This window comes from Equus quagga, chromosome 8, assembly GCF_021613505.1.
Source record: "Equus quagga isolate Etosha38 chromosome 8, UCLA_HA_Equagga_1.0, whole genome shotgun sequence".
NCBI lineage: Eukaryota > Metazoa > Chordata > Mammalia > Perissodactyla > Equidae > Equus > Equus quagga.
Window position 1 is genome coordinate 77191691 of NC_060274.1, and position 20913 is coordinate 77212603.

Below are 20913 nucleotides of genomic sequence, written 5' to 3' on the forward strand. Positions count from 1 at the left end.
ATGTATCCAGGCACTCTGTGTCTTTTGATTGGTGAATTCAATCCATTTATATTTAAGGTGATTATTAACATATGAGGACTTAATTCTACCATGCTATCTTTTGTGTTCTGGTTGCTCTATATTTCTATTGTTTCTTTTTCCTTGTGTTTCTGTCTGCCATTTCAGTTGGGTGGTTTTCTGTGATGTGATTCTCAGTTTCTTCTTTTTTTATGTTTTGTGACTCCGTTCTAAATTTCTATTTTGTGGTTACCATGAGGTTTGCATAAAAGGTCTCATAAATAAGATAGTCCTTTTTCTGCCTATGGTGTCTTATCTTAATTTTCTTATGCAGGTTCTGTCCTTTTCCACTTCCTCTGCTTGTTTTTGTTATCACAAATTATCCATTTTTCTGTTGTGAATTAATTACCAAATTCAAGTGGTTATAGTTATTTTTAATGCTTCCTTCCCCTTTAACATTTTTGTTATAATTAAGTGTTTACTAATCTATTCTGATACAGAGTTGCAATTTTCTGATTCTGTTTGTCCATTTACCACCCTGCTCAAAGCTTTGTATACCTTTGTCTTTTTATTTCATTTAGGAGAGTGCTTTTCAACTTTTCTTGTTAAGACAGATCTAGTGACAATGAACTTCCTCAGCTTTTGCTTGTCTGAAAAAGCCTTTATTTCTCCTTCCTTTGCTGGATAGAGTATTCTTGGCTTACGGGTTTACCTGTTAATATTTTAAACATGTCATTCTATTTTCACCTGGCCTGTACAGTTCTTCTGAGAAATCTGCTAATAGCCTAATAGGGATTCCATTGTGGGTGACTGATTTTGTTCCCCCTAGCTGCCTTTAATATTCTTTGTCATTGGTTTTTAACAGTTTTATTATCATGTGTCTTGGAGAAGGTCTTTTTGCATTGAGGTAATTGGGTGTTCTACTAGCTTCTTGGATTTGTATATCCAGTTCCTTCTCTAGGTTTGGGAAGTTCTGAGCTATTATTTCTTTAAAAGCTCTCTGCTCAACTCTCTCTCTCCTCCTTCTAGGATACCAATTATCATTATGTTGCCCTTTCTAATGGAGTCAAATAATTCCCACAGATTTTCTACATTTTTTAAAGTCTTAGTTCTTTCTCTTCTACATGTGTCATTTCTAGGTTTCTATCTTTCAGCTCTCTCTCTTCTGTATGACCTGTTCCATTTCCAGTGCCTTCTAATACATTCTTCATCTTATTTATTAACTTCTTCAGCTCCAGAATTCCAGAATTTCTGCTTGGTTCTTTTTTAGAGTTTCAATCTCTGATAATGTATTCGGTCTGTTCATTGATTTTATTCCTAAGCTCATTGAATTGCCTTTCTGAGAGCTCACTGAGTTTCTTCATGATAGCTGTTTTGGATTCTTTATCAGTTAGATCACTATATTCCATGATTTTATGTTTGTTTCCAGAGAACTGTCATTTTATTTTTGTAATGCCATGTTACTGTGGCTTTTTTGGGAGCTTGTCGAGTTATTCTTCTGCTGGCACATTTGTTGGAGCAAATACATTTCTTATTTAGGTACAGATTTGTTTGTTTGATTCAAACTTTTTGACCACTTGGAGATTCAAAGCCTTTCTTTTGTTTTTCAGAATGTGGTGCTATAACGCTAGTTTTTCATTTCTCTTTCCTGAGCTGCCTCTCATTATATTTGAGGATCTGCATGTTCCATGCTCCACCACCTCTATTTGGGGTGTCACCAGTATCTTGTCCTCACCCCCTGCACCTTTACAGGTCACTGACACCTTGCTGTTGCTGGTATCACTACAGTCACTGGTTTCACCACCAGGGGCACGGGTATGGCTAACTTCCACAGTGGATCACCTGGTTTGGAAGCTCCACTGTCATGGAGGGGGAGGAGGAAGGTAAGGAGGGAGCTGGGTTCACAGGGTACTGCCTCAGCTGTTCCTGTTACCTTATGGCCACAGGCACCACTATAGTTGGGATGTCAGAATCCTGTGCATACCACTTCCACTGCTACCAGGCTTCAAGCCACAGCTGAGGGTTCAGGATCACAAGGCTCTGTCTCTACTGCTGCCTCTGCTTTCCATAGCCACAGGTGCCAGCCAGAGTTGTACACATGCCTTTGCTGCCACCCACTAAGTTTTTTGGGGCTGAGGGCAGCTGGCTCAGCTGTTGCAGCCCAGGATCTAGGGTCCTGGGATCTACCTCTGCTGTTCCTTCATTTAATCTCCTCCATGTTCTCCAATCCACCCACTTTTGTATGTACCAGTATGTAGATCTCTCCAGTGTCCTGGTCTGCTGGGCAATGTAGCCTTTGTTGGGTTCTGGATGTAGATTGAAGGAGAGAGACAAAGGGATTTTTCCATGCTGCCACGATGATAAATTCTCTGGCTTTTATATCTTTACCTTACCCTACTGCACTGGGTAAGACCTCCACTACAATGTTGAATAGGAATGAAGAGAGCAGACAATTTACACTGTTTCCAACTCTTGCGCAAAGGCATTCAGTTTTTCACCATTAAGCAAGTTGTTAGCTATAGGCTTTTATATTTATACCCTTTATCAAGCTGAGGAAATTCCCTTCCGTTCCTCGTTTGCTGAGAGTTCTTTCATGATGGATGTTGAATTTTTTCTAATGTCTTACTGTATCTGTTGTCATGATTATATTTTTTTTATTTTTTAGCTTGTTGATATTGTGATTTACATTTATTGATTTTATTTTGAATGTTGAACTAACCTAGCTGTTTTTAAAGACCTCCCACAGTATAACAGCGCTCTACATATTCAGCCATATTTTGCACAAGGTGCAATCACAAACTCTAAGCTGTGATACCTCATTATCCTCCTTGACTGATGCTCATCCTTTGACCCACAACGCTCTTTTCCCTCCACCCATCTGGATCTCTGTTTCCCTTTAAGGTCTAGTTTAATTCCAACTCCTCCATTAACTTTTCTCCAGTTATCCAAATTCTCTCTCCATGGGCCAATCATCTGAACATGAGCACTCTTTCAATATATTTTTTAATAACAAGGCCTGAAGAGGGAGAAATTGCTGGGGTCAGGGGGTTGAGGTAAGAATCAGTGGAGGATAGTACTGAGGAGGCAGGGTAGCATAATATTTGAGTATCACTATTGGTGTTTTTCTCCTAGTACAATAATACAGGGAATTTCTTGTTCTGGTTCTGGGGAGATTCCAGTAATGTTATGCTCATAGATAATCCTCCTCCCACCCTGACTGCTCTTGGAACAATTCTGGAAGACTATGCTTATTCTTTTTGATGGAACTGCAAAGATAAAAAAAGCCTCCTGTTTCTCTGAAAATCTTTTGTAAAAATATGGATAAAAGAATAAGATACAATGTTATATTTATGTAGTCAATAAATGCTCAGCAGTACCTTGTAATTAACACTGTGTTGAGCTTTGTAGGGTATACAAAAATAAAAACTATTTGATATCCCTGAATTAAAATTACACATAATGTTCTGTATACACTTATTTTTTCTTGTGTTGAAATCTTTATTCCTTTGTAGTTTCTCACCCCAGACACACACACTCAGCTTCCTTCCACCCATTAAAAAGTGTTATGCAATATACAAATACTAAAATATATGGCATATAAACACATTATTAACATCAAGTTAGCACTATTTTGTATAATTTTACAGAACCAGTTTCATTATCAAACAATTGTGAAATATAATTCTTAATTTGTAAAAATTATGTTGAATATTTTCTCATAATCTTTGAATAGAAAACCCATTTAAAATATAGCAAACTGGTTTTCATTAAAAATTAAAAATGAAAAGCACCTTGGTTAAAGCCAGCTTTTAAAATTAAAACCGTATGGGAGCTCTGAACAGTGCAGCTTTTGGCGCTGTTGGAATTTCCTGTGATGAAACTGGCACCTGTTTTCATGGAAGTATTTTGCCACCTATGCTTTTCGATATTTTCAGTTTTGGCCTTAATAACAGTGTCCAGATGATTATTAAATTACCAGGGCAAGGAACTGAAAACTGTAAATATTCTTTTTCAAATTTATTTGTCTTAGTGTGGCAGACATAGTACATAGTAACTGCCTGGGAAAACAGAAATTGCCAAATGTTGGATTAGCACTACCCCCCCTCAGATCAGAATCTTAAGACACAACAGTAAAACTTTGGTGATTTCCACGATCCAAGATGAAAAACAAAGAAGAAAGTCTTATCCTGTAAATGATAGTGGGGATTTTTCTCTCTTATATTAGAACTCAGCTAATTAAAGTTCAGCTGGAATTTACAGCACTCAATGGTCAACATCAAATGTATGACTTGAATTACAAATACAAGTCAATTGCCATAGGAATTATAGACTACAATACTTCATAAATCCCAGTTTTATGTGCTTCCCACAATCAAATTCTGTGTGCAAGTCTTAATTCTACCTTAATAATTTGGGAGCTATCTGCCTGAGAAAGTCTCTGTTTTCCCCTTTCTTCTAGCTTCTGATACTCTGATTTTTGGTATGTTTTCTAGTTAAGCCTTGTCAACCTAAAGTAAATAATTTATTATTTCCAGTAAAGATGTAATGGTAGAAGAATAAACAGAATAAAACAGTATATAAAAGAAATGTTTTTAAAGTCTACAGCTATGTGAAAAGTCTCCTTCATAGCCTGTCTATAAATCATCCATGAAAACTAGTATAGACAGTCAAGGATATTTGAGCTAAGAGGGAATGTAGGAAGTACCCAGAGGGAAGAGGAGTACCTCATTCACCCTTTGTCAGCTCCTGCAGAGCCATACCACACTGAGGAACTAATCCATAAACACACAGAAGTCTTCCCTCCGTGTAACCCCTGATCCATCTTTATCCCTCTTCACCCAACAAGAAAAGCAAATGTAATCAATGAGACTCATAAGACACCTTAAATATAAAGAGTAAGTATAAAAGTAGCTTGTGAGACCCACAAGAAACTCATAATATGTAAATATAGACATTAAGTTAGTAACCTGTGAGATACATTAGACGTAGATAAAGTAAGAAGAACAAAAATAATAAACAAAGATGGAGATGGAAAGACCAAAGGCACCAAATATTCATATGGCACATGAGACACCAAAACTTCATGTTCTACCAAATATTTATGAGACAAAAGAGATACCAAATATTCATGAGATATTCAATACTCATTAGACTTTAAATTGCCCCCCACCTACTGGTGACACACATTCTGGCTCACATGTCCTCTGCCTAAGACATGCAGATAAAATCTACAACTGCTCAGCAAGCTAATGGGCAAGCTACAGCCAGGCTTACTTGCCCCTGTGTCCCTCCTATAGCACAAGCATTTGTTGACTCTAGGTACCTTCCATCGGCTGAGTTCCTTGCTCACTTCCAATTCTGATCCTTGTAATCACACTGACAGTGGGGATGGCTGATAAATGGAAAGAGAGATAAGTCATGGAAACATTGTGTAACATAGAATTCACATAGTGCGGTCATTCCATCCCTCTACCCCTTCCTAAGTGTGTTAATTTATTCATCTCTTTTCTCTTGCTTCTCACTCTTTTTTTTATATGGAGTCAATAAACCGTCAACTTTGATGATTTTAGTTTAATCTCTGAGTCTTTCTATTCTGTGACCTCTGGGAAAGCTTCTCTGGTTGTATGCTTGCAGGCTTCCATTGCAACAAGGTAAATTCCCATATACTCCCCATCCCCACTACCTCCAGTGTTGACTCTTAGACTTGCTGTCCTGGTTGGTATAGAATAATGACAGGTATTTAAGGATTCCAGATGGCTCTAGATTATGCTGTTCAGCTCCCCAGACTTAGAACCTCTTGCTGTCACTACACCTAAACAATGAAGTACCTCCCTATACTTGAGACATTTTTATATGAGTAAATTAGTTTTCCTTATATAATCTCTTATTTTTTTCTGACCTTTAGATTTCCAGTTGCCCATTTTATTAGTTTGATCATCAATACTTTTTCTATTTTAGACATTATTGGAAAAATTTTTATTATTATTGAGTCTTCCTCCCCCTCCTCTCCCTAGTCACCCAGCTTCTTTCTCCACAAACACCAAATATTTTCAGTTTTTTGAGAAGAAAGTGGATAAAGTAGAATGACTCAAGTCACTCAATCAAATTTAATTTTTAGGCTATTCCCAAGGAAAGAATTTTACCTATTTCCATCAAAAAATACTTTTAACATTTTTATTATTAATAATAAATTGATTATAAAATAGTTAAAATCTTTTGGTGCTTTGCATTATGTAAAGGAATTTTCAAATTATATTTTTTGATAATCACTGAAACTTCTTAAGAAATAACTATAATACTACTAGATGTATGATCACAGGTAAGATCCTTAACCCCTCTGTGCCTCAGTTTCCTCATCCATAAAAATGAGAATAAAAATAGTGCCTATCTTATAAGATTGTTCTAAGTATTTAAATAACAAATGCCTGTAAAGTACTTAGAATAAATGCCTAGCACTTAATCATTTGAATCTCTTCTTTCATAAACTCTTCATGTCCTTTTTTGATTTCTCTATGACATGTTCATATTAAAAAAAATAATAAGATTGTAAGCATTTGCTATTTATAAAAGATGTAAACCAGTTGTAAAGATAATAATACTTACAATTAAACTTCATGGAACTCTTGCCATGTTCCAGTCATTCTGCAAAATACTTTATCTAGATAATCTCATTTAATACTCAAAACAACCTTATGAATAGATATGTTATCTCCCTTTAAAGATAAGAAAATGGAGACTTATCATGATTAATTAGTTTTCCCAAGGTCACACAGCTAGAAAATACAGTCAAATATTAAACCAACAAATTTATCCATTTATATCTCTAAAGTCCATAATGTTAATATTGTGTTTTAGTGCCTTTTGTCAAAACTTCTTAAAATATTTCCCCACTCTGTAATTTGGCTTTTAACTTTGTTTATATTAATTATGACACAGAAATGTTTCATTTTTATGCAGTAATATCTAATAATGTCTTGTAGTTTCTTTCAAAGTCATTTCCCACCCCAAAATAACATATTCTGCAATATTTTCTAGATACTTAAGAGTATTTTTTCTTCTATTTACATTTAATTCATTGATCAACTTGGTATTCATTTTTGCTTTAAATATGAGGTTAGGGATAACTTGATTTTCCCCCAAAATAATTAACTAATTGTCCCAGCACCATTTATTGTGTAATTCTTTCTTTTACTAATATGTGAAATCACTGTAACTACACAAATTGAAGTTGTATTCTTGCTTTTAAGTTTGAAATAAGAAAATGTTAAAACGTACTCTACTATGAAAATGTTAGTAAAGCATCATTTTGTGCAGAAAATTTAATACCTGCACTCTAAATTAAAAATCTTTCAAGAATAGATCAGACTCTTTACCTCTGTGGGCAACTGGAATTGTAAGTCAGAGTCAGTGTAGACCTCCTTGCTCGGAGTTGTCCACCCTAGGGATGAAGGAGCTGGAGATGTTATGCAGCAACTCGCATCAGTCTATATTTGAAAGCTACTGGCCACGGTGCTAATTCTCCAGCACTTCCAGCCACCTCTGGAGGCAGACCTGGCTTCAGTACTGTAATAGTGAGGCCCAGGGGTCTGGGTTGGGGACTGAAGGCTTCTGCTTCAGTTGGTAAACGGAAATGCCATTAGTCAGGATTCATCTTGAATGAGTTGCTGAATTACAGGAAATCTTGAGGAATAAGTCCCTTGTGATTGCTGTGAATAAAGTGTGAATACTCACTAGGATGATCTATCCAACTATTCTATCTATTTTAGGGTAATTATGTACTCTGATCTGTTAGTCTGTCAATCTACTCTTGCACTACTGCAATATTTTAATCATGATACTCATGTATTTTAGGGAAAATACCTCCTTTTTATATTTTTATCCAGACTATTTTTAGCTAATCTCATTCTTTCAAAAGAAATTCAGAATTCTGCATCAAGTCCTACATCCATCCAAGAAAGAAATTCTATTAGTAAGTAATTCTATTAGGGTTTCAAAAATTAATTTAGTAAGAATTGACCTCTTTAGAAACAAAAGCAGTCTTTCTGTATAAATCTGCAAATTCAACTCTTCTTTTATACTTTTCAATACATCGTTGTAGCTTTATTCATAGGCCACACAAATGTTTTGGAGGATTATTCCTGGATATATTACAAGGCTTTCTTTTTTGCTATTCAATAAGGAATATCCCATTCTCTTTCTTCATTATATTTTTTAGCTAGATATTAATTGCATACAAGAAACTTACTGATTTTTTTGTTTCTTTTATTATATTTAATCTATTTTTTTAATTCTTAGCATTTTTTATTATTTTCTTGTGCTAGCTAGGTTATCACCAAATTATTTGCAAAACTGATCATTTCTTCTGCTTTCATGAAATTTTATCATTAAACATTTGTTCCTTTGAATCAAAACATCGTGTCTAAGGTACACTATCCTTCTGGAGAGAAGGAACATATTTGGTTCTTATCAGTCATTATTAACTTATTAGTGTGAATTCACTAATCAGATCCTTTATGGGAGGTTATTAATTGAGATAAGGTATTAACAGGAAAAGGACAAAGTGTACTGGTAGAGAAAAGGCTGGGGGTTGTTTCTAGGCTTGTGGAGGTAAGATATGAACAAAGCTATTAATCTCTGCTGGGGAAATACCAAAGACCATCCTCTCTTCTGCAATGTTGATTAGGGAAGGTTCTGATCTCCAGTGGCCTTTCCACTTATCAACCTGGCTCTTTTCCAGCTCTCCATCTAGCTACTGCTTCCACTTGATTTGACAACAAGAAAGAACAGAGTGAGAAATGCTTTCACAAGGAACTTGGCTCAATACACACACATTTTCTGAATTGCCTAGAGCTGCATGCTCGGGATATGAATAGTAGAAAATTCTGGACTTGATTATTATACAGCTGTATTATGATGATGAAGCATTTTGCTTAGTTTCTGGAAGTATGTTAGCACACACAAAAATAAAGAGCTTCACTACTTTTTACTCTAGAATCCTAAGACAGTGAGTAATTTTTTAAAAAGTGCTGAAATTTAACATTACAAGGAGACAACTTTAGGTAGAATATTTAGTAGCATTTTAAATAACTATAAATGACTAGAAGGAAGAAAGCTGTCAATATCTGCAAATTTGAAACTTCCCTCTCACCAAGCACCATGTTGTTGAAAATAAGGAAGAAAAGGAAGGAGGGAGACAGGGAGGAATGGAGCGAAGGAGAAGGGAAGAAAAAAAGTGGAAGAAACTCATATAGCTAGTAATTCAAGGGATTTTTCCAATGTAAGAATCAGATCTAATTCTCATTTCTCTATTTTGCTTTATTTTTCTTTAATCAATATGCCTTCCTGCAAGTCATCTTCCTAAATATCTTTGAGGAAAAATTATTTTGGGGGTTCTCCAGATGGAAGTAACTTTCTGAAAACTAGAAAAGCCTTTGGATGTGAAATGACTGAAGTTCAAAACTTGTTTTGAAACCCAATTAGCTAAGTTTTACAAAATTAATTGGGAATAGCTTTCATTGTTATCTTTTTGGTAAATAAAATAAGATTAGCACAGTCTAATGTTTTGGAAATCATTAGGTAGAAAATGAAAAATCCTAAAATGCAAAGCTAGAAGCACATATTTCTTAATTGGAACCAAGTGAACACCATCTGTTATTTTCTTATCTAGCAAAGTCAAACCTTTAAAATCTCATATATTATAGAATGGATTATTAGAAAAAATGAAATCAGTTAGCATTACACAAACATTTAATTATAAACATTTAAATACAAAACTCAGTGGATAAACATCATTGTTTTAATCGTAAGTTGGAATATATTAGTTTTTGAGTAATTTTCAATAAACCATAGTTCCTGTGCAAAATGTTGATTAACACAAAATAGGTCAGAATTTTAATATTGACTTGGTTTTAAAAAATCAGATTAATTTACACAATGAGGCAGACTTTGTATCAAAATGAAAGCTTTTTTTATATTTTACAAAAAAATTGCCATACTCTTTATCACAGAAAGTCATCTAACACCTTCAGTATTTTGTGCTGTCCTGGTAATTTAAGTCACTCTTTGTACAATGAAAATGGATGTTGGTTACTTGAAACTCTCAAAAATAAAAGAGCCCTTAAAAATGCATTTTACTACCAGTCAGTGCAATAAATGCCTAGCAATACTTTCACCTTGTAGTTGGACTCATTAAGCACAAACACCATCTGTGCCCTAGAGTAACTTATATAATTGTAATTACACAAATAATCTAAAAATTCAAGCGTGATGTCACATTTTTATCTTCTTTTCTTTATAAGGTCACTCTCCTATAATATCTTGGTTCCCTTTTATTTAATAATGAATTTAGCTGGTCTTTGTCCCTGCTTACTGGGAGGTATCCTCTACACCCGTGGACTTTCCAGAGTTACAGAAGTAGCTCTGCTATTCATGGTGGACCTTTGGAACCACACTTGTGTTTATGCTAATTAGGTGACTCATGGTAGGCCCTTGGATAGTTTATGCTGATAAGATGACTCAGAATGGGGGCTAGCCATGCCAGAAAGACCAACCATGTGATTAGAAGGTTTGGGCTTTGAGCCAGGTGATATCAGCTCAACCTCTGAGGAGAGAGGGACTGGAGAAGGAGTTAAATCACACCTATACAATGAAACACCAGTCAAAACTCTGGACACCAAAGTTGGGGTCAGCTTCCCTGGTTGGCAATACATATACTGTCATATACTAGATGTGCTAGAAAAGTAACATGTCCTGACTCCACAGAGAGAGGACAACTAAAGTTTTGTGTTTGAAACCCTCCCAGATCTCACCCTATGCATCTCTCCCTTTGGCAGGATGTGATTTATATTCTTCACTATAATAAAACTACAACCATAAGTGTAGCACTTTTCTGAGTTCTGTGAGTCATTCGAGCAAATTATCACACCTGAAGGGGTAGTGGCAACGCCTAAATTTGTAGCTAGCTGGTCAGAAGTAAGGGTAGCCTGGGGTCTCCTTGCAGCTGGTGGCCAAAATGAAGGCAGTCTTATAGAGGACTGTGCTCCTAATCTGTGAAGTTAGGCCTAGTTAGTGTCAGGATCCCTTGCAGTTCTTTTTTAATTGAAATCATCTTACATTCTAATGACTTTCTTTTAAATTCTTCTAAGTCTTTTCTTTTTTCCTTTCCATCCTCTATTAGTAAGTCCACTTAGTAATTTTATTGCCAAATTGTGAGACTGAGATGGTGTTTTTTAAAAGTGTAATTGGGTTAAGGATGTCACAACTTTTACTGTCACATTTTTTTCCTGTTATCTTCCTAGGGGGTGGGGTAGTGTTCTTACGTCAGGATTCTTTTCGCCAAGCCATGTTTCTGAACACCATCTTAACTTTGCTAAGTAACTATTTTAATCTCCCAAAGTTTGTTAAAAAAAAAAAATCCTTTATCTCTAAAAGAAGCAACATTCCTTAGGATGACTATCAGAACAAACTGATTTAAAAAGCATATTTTTCTTATGACTTAGCACTCTTTTGCTAACTTATATTATTAGATCAATTCTATCTTGAAGGAGAAATCCTTCTACTGCCTGGCAGTTAAAAGAAATTGGTAACTATATTTTCTATTATTTCCATAAACAGATCTTAATTTGTATTAATTCATAATAGAGAGTAATAAATAAGTTAGCAAATAGTCTAATGAATCCCTAGAATCAATCCATACCTTTTCTCTGCTAGGACACTCAGATATTACCAAGGTAAGTATTCAAGTTATAATGGTCTCTGAGGTCTACCTTAAACATCCTATATGTACTCCTGGCCACAAGAAGTAATTTGCCATTGATAGGAAATGCACTATATTCAATGTTCCTTAGGTTATGTAAAGCGTTCCCTTATCAAGAGATGTAGTGTTCTCAAGGAAGACCTTAATTGCAAGAAAAAAAGAGTTCCTGGCATTTCCCCCAACATGAGGAAGTTTGTGTTTCTGATCTCATTTTTCGAGACAAAATTTCAGATGAGGAAATAAGATCAGAAAACCTTACCATGAGGAAATAGAATAACAAAATGTAAATGTCTTTGATGTGGGCACGAAAGCAATCTATTAGGAATGTTAGTGAGCCCACAGCTCACTCACCCAAGCCAAAACACAGTGTCAAAAGATTTGCTTTCTACTTGCTAAAAATGTTGAACCTATGAGACTCTTGTAAATGAACTTAATGACTGTATCAGGAAATGTTTCTGTTATTTAACTCTCAAGCTATTTTTGTGTCTAGTAACTTTGGTCACAACAAGGGTTTAAAAAATGAGGAACTGAGAAGCAGAGTCATACCCACTTTATAGGAGCAATTTAACATTGCACATTGCTTCATTTCTCAGGAGATAAATGGCTCAAAATAGTGCAGAATCAAGACATCCTGATGAAGGTTATTTAAGGACATCTGTCTAAGAGGGGGAGGATGTGGAAGGTTGACTGAACCATCTGCCTCCTGACTTTCCCATTTCATGGCTAGCTTTTCTTTTCTCCCAGGTCGCTTCTTAGGCAGGAGGTAAATTTTAAGGAAAAGACAAATGCACTCACACCTCCTTTTTCTGCCCAGCTAACTTTTACTTCCAACAGTCATAACTGTACCCTAAAGGCAGAATCCTGGAGGGAAAAGAATCAAGATGCCCAATATTTGGAGGTATCTGTCTCCCTTTAGTGCAAGAAATCTCAATATGCCTTAGGTAACCCTAAATCTCTGTGCTTAGTGTTCATTTTGTCTCCCAAATTTATTTGGTTTGTTTGCTCACTGAAATCTGCCTTGTACACCAAAGTTGTTAGAACACTTTAAAGTCAGAGCATGACCAATAAAAATAACTATATAATATGAATAAGAAGAGAGAATATGAACAGGCATATAAATAGAGAACCTAGCCCAAATTTATTAATATGCAGATCATATAAGTCACTGTAGCTTCTTCAGTTGGGTTTCTGAGTTGCCAGGTGAAGTAAAGGGGCATATAATCACTCAGTTCTCATTCTGGAGAAAGAGAAGGTCACAAGTCAGGTTCTCTAGTAAGTAGACTTCTAAGCAGAAATTTGTATTCAGGAAGTTTATTGGGGAGGGCTCTTGGGTTTAGCACCTGTGTAGGAGTGAGGAAAGTCCAATGGGCAGAGAGAGGAACTGGGCAGTGAAGCAACAAAAGCTCCCCAAGGAGAGCACTGAAGCTGGGGTGGCTCTGCCAGTTGTTCCAGTTGGATAACACAAGGCTTTATACCTCTCACTCCACCCCTCGCCCCCTAGATTGGGCAGTCATTATGCAGGCTGCTCCTGAGAAGTAGAGTAATGTTGGGCCAGGTGGCTCTTTTCAGCAGCGGGCAATTGGGGTGGGTGGGAAGGGTCTTAGTTGCAAGTTATCAGCTGTTAGTTCTCCCAGGAGATTTGTTATATGTGCTTCAATCCTGAAGGTCATGGATTGGGGCTGCACTCCTACTGTTCACTTACAAAAGAAAGAAAATAGATTACTCTCTCTGGGAAAGCAAAGTTATTCCAAAACAGGATGAAAAATAAATTATTTTTTATTTGGTATATAGAAAACTGAGTAATATGATGGAAAAAATTCTCCCCAACAGCCCTACAGGAAACACAGTTAACAGATTTCATGAGGCTGTTTTTTACTGTATCCTTGATAAGAGGATAACATTAACACACCTCTCCATGAGAGTGATTCTGTAACAGCTAACCACAAACAACCCTGGGACCCAGTGTTCTGGTAGTCCAGCTTCATTCATTCATTCCTTTATTCAATAAATATTTATTGAGTGCTTACTGTGTGCCAGGAATTACGCTGGGCATAAGAAGTATTATGAAATGGGGGGAAAGACCCCAATGAGATTGAAGACTTTAATCGAAGAATCACATGAACAAACGTGAAATTGCACCTTTGATAACTGCACACAAGAGACGCTTACTCTCCAGTGTTATTGAAGCTTCTAATAGTAGAAATGGACCTGGTTATGGAGGTCAGAGATGCTTCCTTGAGGAAGTGATTATTTTTCTGAGGGTTGAAGGAAGAGTAGCAACCAGCCAAATGAAGCAGCAAGAGGCAACAGACCCAGTGTTAGAAGGAACTAAAGGAAGCTAAGAAGGCTGGTGTGCCTGGACTGCAGACAGATGCTGAGGGTGAACTCGGAAGAAGGTGAAACCATAGAGTTAGAAAAAGGCAGACCAGGCAGAGCTTTATGGGTTACATTAAGGAATGCGGTCTTCACTTTAAGAGGAATAGGAAAATCATTCAAGTGTTTACACAAAGGCACTTTATTATCTTAAAGTTCTATTGTCCCGAAGTTTATAGTGGGTCTCCCCGGGCTAAAATCAAGTTGCCAACAATGGTGCATTCCCTTCTGGAGGCTCTAGGATAGAATCTATTTCCTTGCCTTTTCCAGCTTTTAGAGGCTGCCCACATTCCTTAGTTCATGGCCCCCTGTCATCTTCTAGGCTAGCAACGGTCAATCAAGTCTTTTTCTTATCACATCCCTCTGCTACTGACTCTTGTACATCCCTCTTCCACATTTAAGGACCCTTCTGACTACACTGGGCCCACCCAGATCATCCAAGATAATCTCCCCCATCTCAAGGTCAGCTAATCAGCAACCTTCATCCCATCTGCAGCCTTAATTCCCCTTTGCCTTATAATCTAACACAGTCACAGGTTCCAGAGATTAGGACATAGTCATCTTTGGAGTCTGACTACCACAGCGGGGACCACAATGGAGGCAAGCAGAGCAAGTAGAAAGGCTACAGGAGTTGGTATGGTCAATCTGGAGAGCTGTGGGCAGATCTGAGAGTCACTTAGGAAACAAAATTGAAAGGACTAGATCATGGTTGTCCTGGGAGTGAGATCTATCCAAGGAGCAATACAGCACACCTGAATGTGTGCATTTATTCAATATTCTTTGTGTTCAGATACTTTGTGAACAGATCCTGTCCTAGTTTCCAGGGATAGAGCACCGAGTAATTCATAAAAGCCCCTGCCCTCATGGACTTTACCTTCAAAGTGAGCCACTTATGCCAAAAATGATCATCTATAAATATCCTTCTTCTCAGGCAGACAATTGATGGGCACTAGATAGACACTCCTTTCTGATGAGGACATGATTAAAGACTTATCCTGTGTTCTCTGTTGGTTGCTGACACAGGCTACCTGAATTTTAATTACAGTTTTGATATGATCTTATACCTTTATGTCAAAACAGAAAATTAGGCAGTGTAAGCAAATATTGTCCTCAGTTTGCCCAGTTGAATTCTTCAACTTTCTGAGAGATAGGGAAATTTGCCACAAACTTGCTTCTTAATTCTGATTATCATATGGCAGATGAAGGTTTTGGCAGAAAAGAGGTGCCTTTTGATAGTCAGACTAAGGGGCTCCACATTAGACCAGACTTCTCAGACTTTTTATTTTAGAGGAAATATTCTGCATCTTGTAGGCCTTATCTACTTTCATACAGAGTCTGATTTTCATAAGAAATACACAAATTCCCCTCATAGATTTTGAGTATAACAGCAAATGAAAATTATCCATGGCTAAAAATAGTTACCTGGTTGGAAAAGGTGAAATAGCACTAAACAGAAGGTCTTCTGCAGTACTGAATGTTTTCTAGGTTATTTAACGCTTGTATTTTATGTTGCATGATTTAGTCCCTAGCTATTGAAGAAGATACGGGATTAGTTTTGTACATATCACTAATCCTTTTCCTTTTAACTAAACAATCCTGTTACAAATTAAGAAATACTTGGGGCCAGCCCGGTGGCATGGTGATTAAGTTCGTGTGCTCTGCTTTGGCAGCCTGGGGTTCACAGGTTTGGATCCTAGGCACGGATCTAGCACCACTCGTCAAGCCATGCTGTCGTGGCACCCCACATAAAATAGAAGAAAATTGGCACAGATGTTAGCTCAGTGACAATCTTCCTCAAGCAAAAAGAGGAAGATTTGGCAACAGATGTGAGCTCAGGGCCAATCTTCCTCACAAAAAAAAAAAGAAAGAAAGAAAGAAAAAGAAATACTTAACATGCTCTTAACAGAAGGTTGCAACCTTGCATTTATTCAAGTTTTATAAATTAAAAAGATCTAACCTCTAATTCAAGTAGTATTATTTTTGCCTCTTTCTTTTTTTAAAAAAAAACATATTTATGGAAAAATATCAAAATTGAAATTAGCTTCTGAAAGCAAGAAAGACTGGAGAGACAACTGCTACAACTTAAGGATTTACCCCTATGCGTAGTTTCAGATGGCTGCCAAAACTCCCAAATAGAGTTGTTAGGACTAAAATTATACAAAACCATTATATAAAATTATACAAAACCATTATATAAAATTATACAAAACCATTAACTCCCATGCAGTTGGTTATGCCTTTTCCTGCATGGGGTTTGGGGTTTGGCAATATATTTCCAGGAATTAGTTTGTTAACTATAGATAACATGGATAAACTACAAGTTTTCTTTAGCAAATCATTTATAGCAATTAATCTGAACAAAAACATGAAATCTGTTAATCAAATGCTTTATAGACATACACACACAGTCTCACACATTGGATGTTCTACTTTAACATGCAAAACGGAGAAGTAATTGTGACAGATGGTCCTAAACATTTGTCTTCCTTATAAGATCATCTGGCTTAACCATTCACCTCATAGTTTTCAACTGCTCATTCCTAGTTTTCAAAAGAAAATTAGTATCTAAATTTACAATGAGCTGGAAAAAATAGAGACTGGCTTTTACATAGTTGTGATGGTGTTCTTTTCTGGAATCTTACAACTAGTTAGCCATCCATAAGAATGAATGTCAATAAATATGTCAAGAGAAATACAGATAGTGGTCAAATCCCATATATGCCTCACCTTAAAAGTTATCAATGTACATGTAGTGCAGAGTGGCATGGGTAAGATGAGATCACGGCATGAGAAGAACGAGCATTTTTATAAGAATGGGCGAAATTCATTCCTTGGAAGAGAGAGAAGAAGAAGGAGGGATTAAAGAAGGCGTCATGTACATCCATGCTGCAGCAGCATTATTCACAACAGCCAAGAGGTGGAAGCAACCCAAGTGTCCACTGACAAATGAATGGAGAAACAAAATTTGGTTTATACATACAATGGAATATTATTTAGCCTTAAAAAGGAAAGAAGTTCTGCTACATGCTACAACATGGGTAAACCTTGAAGACATTATGCCTAGCAAAACAAGCCAGTCACAAAAACATAAACAGTATACGATTCCACTTATGTAAGGTATTTAGAGTAGCCAAATTCATAGAAACAGAAAGTAATGTGGTGGTTGCCAAGGCCTGGAGGGAGGGGAAAATGGGGAATTATTGTCTAATGGCTATAGAGTTTTGCAAGATGAAAAATTTCTGGAGATTGATGTTTCACAGCAATGTGAATATATTTATCACTACTAAACTGCACATTTAGAAATGATTAAGATAAGTTTCATGTCATGTGTTTTTTACCAAAACTTTAAAAAAAGAAGGCTTCAGAGAGAAAGATCATTTGAGTTCAACAATAATATGAATGACTACAATAAGTTGGCAGGAGTGAGGGACAATTCTAGGGAATCTTAAAACAAGAGAATACCTTGGGGGAAGGGATAGAGTTGGGGAAGATGCAGAATAGTCACAGATCAGCAACTAGTTCAGGGTGAGTCATACACCATTGAGTAATAGGCTAAAAGGCTGGAAATGTAGACTGAGTGAGCCTATGGTGGGCATATGTTTATTTGCATAATACCACCTCCCAGCTTTGAATGACTTGCCCACCTTTTCCATTTAATCTTTCTCAATCCATATGGTTTGGTCAGAATTAACCCCAGGTTTCAATAATCAAAGTATCCCCTCCCCCAAACATATATACACATATAGGAAAAGACCACTTAAATTCCTCACTAGAATTTTGTTGGCACTATCATGGAAAGAGACTCTCTCTTCCATTGATATTTAAGATTTAAGGACCATGTAGATGTAGACATGGAGATACCCCTGGACATCTTCTTCCATGTAGATTCCCACTGGAAATACAGAGGAAATCAGAGTTGAAATAGGAAAAGAAAGAAATAGAGCAGGGGAAAGAAAGAAAGAAAGGAAGAAAGGAGGGAAGGAGGAAAACTTGATACTTGATCATATTGTTTGAACATGTGAACTCATCTATGCCTGGAATCAGAACAACCCTAGACTGTTCTGTTTTGTTAACCCCAAAATTCCCTTATTTGGGATAAGCTGGTTTAAGATGAGATTTTGTCACTTGAAATCACAAGACTGCTGACTAATCCAGGGCTAGATTGTGGGGAGCCTAGAACAAGGCAATTAGAAAATATTTTATGAGCATTCACTTTGTCAGACACTGCGGTAAGCCCTTTAGATACGGCCCTGAACAAAATAACTTTTGTCCATGCCCTGATAGAGGTAACAATTTCTTAGACCCCTAACAGATACCTGGGCCTCATTACTGGTTATAGGCATCTCTTTGTTTTTTTAACAAGACCTACTGCAATAGTAAGGCACAGCCAGATTTGGTAATCATTGATCTAGAACAGCATATCCAAACTTGCCTGATGATATCTCCCCTAGGTTGCTTGTTAAGAAAAGCTTAGGCCATACCCCAGAGCCACCTAATTAGAAGGTCTAAGGGTGGAGCCTGAGAGCATCTTTAAACATTAGCTGCCCAGTAATTCTCATCATCAGAGAAGTTTGTGAAATGCTATCTTGCTATTCAGTGAGGATTCCATGGACCAGGGGCAGCGACATCACCTGGAAACTTGTTAAAAAGGCAGCATCTCAACCCACTCCCCAAACCCAGGGAACCAGGATCTGCCTATAATATTTTAATATGAATAGTTTGTATGATATGTAAAGGTTTAATCTGAAAAACAAAGGCAAAGGAGAAAGAAATCTAAGAGAGACAGCTCACTCAGAAGTGCTTTCCAACAAAATCCTTTTATTTCAAACTCAAGATGACATTAACTAAAAATTAGATATTACCTGCACTGTTTTGGTCTTTTTTAAGCCCAGTGTCAGTGATGTTCCTCTTTGAGAACTGTATCAAAGGTTAAATAATAACCCTATATCACAAAATTATAGACGGGACCATTTACGTTGTGTAGGTGTGAATGGTGCTCTCAGGAATTGTATAAAGCAGCAGCCTGGATCCAAGTACAATTAGAGATTCATTCACAGTCAAGCTCTGAAAATTGAACCTAGTGACTGCTTTGAAGTGATAAGGAGACCCACCTTCATTTTTGATAACTAAGATAATTGACAGTGATGATGTCCAAATATAACTTTTCCTTTCTCTTTGAGGAGGGCTTCTTCTAGTCACTAATAGAGATATTACAAAATAGCAAGCATAAAATAACATAAAATAATGACAAATATAAAGATGATAGAACATTTCCGCTTTTATCCCACTCCCTTGTTTTTACATTTAATTTATCTTATAGAAACAGAGGGACCTATGACTTGCTTTCCCAGGCGTGCACAGTGACAATTTGCCACATTCATATGTTTGCACTATCATAAGGTAACGCTTAGGAACCCCTCAGCCCTGTTTTGCAGGATTGTGGACTGCATGGGGCAGTTGGTAGACATGTGCCCTAGTTTCAGCTGCTTTAAAAGTGACAGTATACAGTAGTAATTAAGAGCCTGAACAGTGAACCCTGTCTGCCAGGTTCACATATTACTCCCCCACTTGCTAGCTATATAAACTCAAGCCAGTTACTTAACCTCTCTCTGTCTCTCTTTCCTCAACTACATAACGGGAATAATAGGGGGATTTTGTCAAGAATTGCGAGCAGTCTTAGATTTTACCTTACTTGCAAGGTAACAAATTAACTTGCCACAATTTCATGAATACTGACAGAAGAAACAAGACTCCTAGATCAAAGACAAAAGACTTTACTACAAAAGCAGTAGCTAGAATGTCAGCATTGCTGTGTCAGTTCCCTGAACCCAAGTTCCTAGTGGCACTGTGGTTTACCTAGATGGATGCCTGTATACACAGTGTATTGTGTTACAGAAGAGGAATACTGGGTCTAGGGAAGTTGCTGCTTTATAGCAGTCTGTAAGCAATCTTATTCTTTGTCCCAGAGTGAGATATTACCTCATCTCCCAAGGTTGTCGTTGCAAACACAATCCTGAAAAGTGACCCGAGTAAAGAGCTGTCAAGGCCTTGCATTCTTGGCATTCCCAGCAAGATGGGTGGCAGTGCAAGAGACCCATGTTAGACTGTCTCCAACAGGTTGTTGGAAGAGTTGAGTGAGTTAACACATGCAAGGTGCTAAGGATAATAATAACTAGGTATAATTGTTAGTTATTACTAGTAGTAGTGGTAGTAGTATGTGGATGTTAGCTGCCTATTTCTTTAAGGTAGTTTCCCAATAATATATGCATATACCTAATATACTGTATATATATTAGGATAGATAGATAGATATAACAGATACACAATATATATTAGAAAACTTGGGAAATGAAAATAAAGAAACCATTCAAGTCTCCAGCATTATTACTGTCAAGTATTATCCACTATTTTGTTTTTTTTCTATGCATACACATATTTTTATTTTCTTGATATCCAAGTGCATACACCATTTTTCTCGTACTTTTTTCCACTTTTTATTTCATCATGAGCATTTTCTATTCAGTAAATATTAGTCTAAAACTAATTAATTTTAATAATATTCCTTCATATGAAAGTATCATAAATTATTTACTCATTCCCTTACTGTTGGACATTCTGGTTGTCTCTCATTTTCTGTGATATGCGTAACTTCTACCACAAATATAGATTAAGTGGAATTCCAATTAAAAGCAACTCAAAACATAAAGTTACATAAATCTAATTCTTGGAATCTCAACTCTAAGTCTTTCCTTAATTGGCACTGAGTTTGTCCTTTTTCCTTGAACCAT